Raw genomic sequence first — 5,457 nt, forward strand, 5'->3', positions numbered from 1 at the left:
TATATATATATATATATATATATATATATATAAATAAATAAAATTCAATTTTTAAGCTTCATACATTGTATTCTATCCCCTTAACTTCAGAAATAACGTAAGATAAAGAATGTGAAGAGATTTTTCTTAATGACAAGTTGCTCTGGCTCATGATTCACCCTCTGAGTCTCTAGACTCAAATGTTTGGTCTGCCAGCTGGCTGAGTGTGATTTACCACAGACAAAGATGCCACTAAGACCACAATGAGAGACTCCATCTTTTTCCTCCTGATCTGAGACGCTGTCCTTTTTGCATCCTTCATGCAAATGATTGCCTGTGCATTTTTCTTTGTTTTCATTGGCCATGAAAATATTTTCTTCCTCTACGGTTTCTTAGTGATTCTCGCTAGTTTATACTGCCTTTAGACATATACTCCCAAGACACAGAACATTTTAAATAAGTTTGCGGTGTCATTCTCAGAATTAAAAGAGTATTGTGTAGAATCATGCAGTTGGGTTTGAATGTTTGGGAACCCCAGGTAAAATTTTTTACTATTGTGCATAAAGAAGCCAAGAAAAGATGGAAAAATCTCCAAAAAGCCTCAAATGACAGATTAGACATTCGTATTGTATGTCACAAAAAGTTACATTTTATTTCCATTATTCACACTTTCAAAATAAAATAAAAAATGGCGTCTGCAAAATTTTGGGCACCCTGCAGAATTAATACCTTGTACTGCCCTCTTTAGCAAGTATCACAGCTTGGAAACGCTTCTTCTAGCCAGCCGAGAGTCTTTCAATTTTTGTTTGAGGTATCTTCGCCCATTCTTTCTTCCAAAAGTCTTCCAGTTCTTTGAGATTTATCGGCTGTCTGTCACGCACTGCTCTTTTAAGGTCTTTCCATAGATTTTCAATTATGTTGAGGTCAGGAGATTGTGAAGGCCATGGCAAAACATTCAGTTTACGCCTCTTGATGTAATCCACCGTGGATTTTAAGGTGTGTTTAGGATCGTTATCCATTAGTAGAAGCCATCCTGTCTTTAACTTCAGCTTTTTCACAGATGGCATCAAGTTAGCATCTAAAATTTGCTGAAATTTTTTTGAATCCATTTTTCCTTCTACTCGTGAAATGTTCCCTGTGCCACTGGCTGCAATGCAACCCCAAAGCATGATTGATCAACAGTTGGACAGAGGTTCTTTTCATAACATTCTGTGCCGTTTCTTCTCCAAATGTACATTTGCTCATTCCGGCCTAAAAGTTCTTTTTTAACCTCCTTAGGTCCACAGAACTTGTTCCCACAATGCATCAGGCTTGTCTATATGTTCATTTGCAAACTTAAAACGCTTATTTCTGTGGTGAGGACGTAAAAGAGGTTTTCTTCTGATGACTCTTCCATGAAGAACATGTCTGTCCAAGTTTCTCTTTATAGTGGAATGGTGTAGCACAACTCCAGTGTCTGCCAGGTCTTTCATCCTGCGAGCTGTTCTGTCTGATATTGTTCTTGGTCATCCAGTTCTTGCTTCATCTTCCACTGTTACTGATGACGGCCATTTCCTAATTACATTCCGAACATGGATAATGGCATCTGAAAACGCTTTGCTATCTTCTAATAGCCTTCTCCTGCTTTGTGACCGTAAACTATTTTCAGTTTCAGTTCTGCTTAGAAGAACCCATGGTGCTAAATGTTGGGGCAAGGTCAGATGAGTCTGGGCATTTAAAACCTTAAGACTGACATTACCTGGTCTTTCCAGTTGATGATTGAGAACAATCCATGACACTGTGAAGTCTCAGCTTTCCAAAGGGGGCGGTGCATGCTAGAAACTCTGCAAGGTGCCCAAACTTTTGCAGACGCCATTTTTTTTGTTTTCTGTTACTTTGAAAGTGTAAATGATGGAAATAAAACCTAACTTTTTGTGACGTATTATACAAATGTGTAATCTGTAATTTGATGCCTTTTGGGAATTTTTTCAATCTTTTATTGGCTTCTTTATGCACATTAATTCAAATTTTTAACTGGGGTGTCCAAACTTTCGAACCCCAATGTATGTGGAGATCACGAATCTATGTAAACAACAGTAGGGGCAAACACAGAAAAAGATCTGAAAAGGTATATGTTAAAGCATTAGCGAGTGCTGTGAAGCACTCATTTTATAGAGATTGTATAGCTAGTGGAGTTGTATGTGTAAATGAGGTACCATACTTGTTATAGCTTGTACGTGAAGGTAATGGAGGAACAGACTGACTGTTTTAGGATTTTTTTCATTTTTCCGCCTTAAGGTTTTGTTTCTGAAGTTGAAGTCACAGTGCAGAGCTGAGTGTAATGCAGCCAGCAGTACAGCGTTAAGTGCTTCCAGATGCTTTAAGAATTGAATTCATTTGCAGGGACAGAACAAAAAGATGTTCCTCCTTTCCCTTATTTATTTAAACTATTCTCCGTTGTCATCTTTTGTTTGCTTTCCTTCTTTCACTCACAAAATAAAAGCCCTTGGAGAATGTTACTTGTGTTTTGGGTAGCATATGGGCATGAGGAGCCTTCTCTTAAACTATGATATCAGATTTCATGAATATGGAGGAAAAAAGTTTGGAAATTTAGAACGAAAGCAATCCTGGTTAGAAATGGGAGGAGACTCTTAGGGCCATAATATTTCTTAAATTTTACTGTTGAAAACTGGACAGTAAAAACCTCTGCATGTGACACAAAAACTCTACGGACAATGAACCAATGCTACACCTGTTTGCATCAACACAAACAAATTTGATCCATTTGACAGTCCAAAGACATATTGTATGATTTAATGGTGTGGTATTTGTCTCAGTAGGAAGAAATAGTCCTATGGGCAAGGCAGGGAGTGGCTGGGCTGGACTGGGCTGGGTTAAGCGGGTGGGTGGAGTCTGACACAAGTTCTGCACTCCTAACTCGTGAACTCTCAGGAAGGACGCCCCAGGGTGGCTACTCTTTTAACTGGGTGCTTCTCTCCCTCCCATATTTAAAGGGAAGCAAGTGGGAGTGAAATAAAGAACTTCAGCAATGCGCAAGACAGGTAGAGACAGGACAAAAAATAATCAGAGAGAGAGAGGGAGAGAGAGAGAGAGAGAGGAAGCAACACCAAAATGTGTTAACAGAGGTGGAGATGTAGCAGACAAAAAGAAAGATATGAAGCATTACAGGTGCTCTAAAAGATGTTGGGTGACATTGCTTCTTGTTGACATTTGAAGAATTTTCAAACAAAACTAGACTAGCTTGCCCCTCCCTCCTCCTCCTCTTCCTCATCCAGTCCTCTCCCTTATGGGCTTCCGTTCACTAACCCCCACCCCCACCCCAAATCCTTCTTGTAGGTTATTGGCTGGAACGCTGTTTGTGAATGCTTCGTGGTGCAGGTGGGCACTTTTTGTTTTTGTTGCCGTTTGTAGACCCTGGGCTGACTACAGAGACCGTGTTTTCTTTTTAAGTGTGTTCATGGAACAGGCAGCTAGCGGATAGTGAGGAGATGTTTGCTATATGCGACAACAAATGTTGTAGCCCAAAACACACGTGACATTGCTTAGAGCACCTTTAACACTCAATCTTGAGCTACTACATGTGTTTTTCTTTCAGGCAAACGTTATGTTTCTACAGCAGCAAGGTGAGCGTCAAAAGAGTGGACATGTTTAGCAGCATGCCGACAGATTATAATAAAGGACATGAATATTTCTTTTGCAGCTGAAAGGGAAGCAGACTAATATCGGCAAAGGTGTCTTGTTAAGCGGCTGAGCTCCAGGAAAACTGTTTGTAGGAGGAATGCAGACTGTTGAGTGTCTTAACATGTTGAGGTAGAGGAGGCTGTGGGCTGAGAGGAGTCCAGTGCTGGAGGTTTACACCCTCCATATTCTCAGGGGTTAATTTCTATGATCTCTACAGAAAAATGCAAGTTCACAAGCTTTTAGAGTGAGCGATCCTTGTCATCATAGACCTATAAAATGAAATTTTCATTCACAATCTAGACTTTTTTTTAAAGTTTACAAGAAAAATAGAATTCACAAAGGGGATTCCTGTCTAAAAGCAAATTTTCTTGCTGCGCCTAGCAATAACCCAGGTGGCTCTGCAGCTTAAGTCCAGTCATAAGAGTCAGAGGGGTTTGAAAGGACAGGAACCTGTGGATCCTGTCGTACATGTGGGGGGCCACTGTCATTATCAGTTAAACTTAATGAAAAGTTCAACTCCTGTAATGAATAGTTACATGCTGAAGTGATTCTGAAATTGGAAGGTGCCCACTTGACACCCTGATAACAACATAACCACCTTTATTCTAACATCCAAGGAAGGCATCTACTGTACATAGCTGCTTGCTTCATTTGAACAGTATGTGGGACCTTCAAATTCTTTCCGGAGCGACTAAGAACATCTGTTTTGAATGAACTAAGACATTCGGTGCGCTGCAGAGATAATTCACTTTTTTACAGCCATTGCCTCACAAAATGTTTTTCCTTAATCAAAAAACATTGTAACCATGCAGTAAAAAACATATTTCATCCATAAAAAAATCTGCTCAGCTCTTCTTTTTGAATTCTTTGTTTTCATCTTCATCTTCATATACATGTACTAATGCTAACCCTACACAAAAGACTCTAATCTAATAAGTACTGGTGCTGTATGTCCATATTGTCGAGCAATAACAGAAGCAGCATCAACACCAACAGAAACTGAGACTGAGTGAAAGTTAATGGTGCCAGAGGGTACTCTAAGTGCACGATCACCATACAAACTCAATTTTGCCTTAACGGGCAGCTCCTCCCTTTTTTCCCTTCTCTGTGGTTGATTCTTACTTTTTTTTGTTCCTCCTCTTTTTGCATTGCAGCCAAGTATACTCCCTTTGTTGATGTGGCAGCCTGGGAAATGAAAAGTTGGTTATTCATTTCAAGCAAAGAGGAGCACCTCCTCTTTTTTTTTTTTACTTTTTTGCTTGCAAACGTGGACAGAAAGGAAAAAGAGACAATTTGGGAAGCTAAGACAATGACATAGAAAGTGAGGTTAAACAAATGGCTACTGCTGGCCAGCAATTATACCAGCCGTCCAGGGACATCTGCATTTTTTTTGCATTACATTTTAACATATGTGTGTGTATGGGATGTAATGCAATTAAGCAAAAAAAGCTATCTTTGCAGAACAAAAGTAAAGATGGAGGAAAGAGGGCGCTGACTTTGTCCCAATAACCCAAACTTCCTTTCACTATTTGACTCTTCAAAGCCACAACTAAAAGAGGTTACTTATGCTATCCATAAATTATTTCAATTTCATCAACAGCACCAATTATGACCTAAGAAAAAGAACACTTGTAAGGCCTTCAAACAGCTTCCAACATGTTATGCATAGCATGGAGAGACAGCATATAAACAACAGAGCAAGATGCGTTTCAGAGCCAGTGAACGAGCTCCCTGTGAGTTTCCATGATGTGATGTGGGGAGGGAGAGAGAGAGAGAGAGAGAGAGAGAGAGAGAGAG

General features: G+C 39.7%; 1 long non-coding RNA gene across 5 annotated transcripts in view; it reads right to left on the reverse strand.

Moving 5' to 3' along the window:
* Positions 1-5,457, reverse strand: part of LOC117937074 — a 25,019-nt gene that overhangs the window by 8,704 nt on the left and 10,858 nt on the right. The window contains exon 4 of one of the 5 annotated variants that reach the window (XR_004655094.1): positions 4,076-4,845. The exons of 3 other annotated variants lie outside the window; for them this stretch is intronic. This is a non-coding gene — a long non-coding RNA (uncharacterized LOC117937074). Of the gene's footprint in view, positions 1-4,075; positions 4,846-5,457 lie in introns of those variants that run through there. One more of the 5 variants, XR_004655091.1, reaches the window with a different exon arrangement.

This window comes from Etheostoma cragini, chromosome 21 (genome assembly GCF_013103735.1).
Source record: "Etheostoma cragini isolate CJK2018 chromosome 21, CSU_Ecrag_1.0, whole genome shotgun sequence".
Lineage (NCBI taxonomy): Eukaryota > Metazoa > Chordata > Actinopteri > Perciformes > Percidae > Etheostoma > Etheostoma cragini.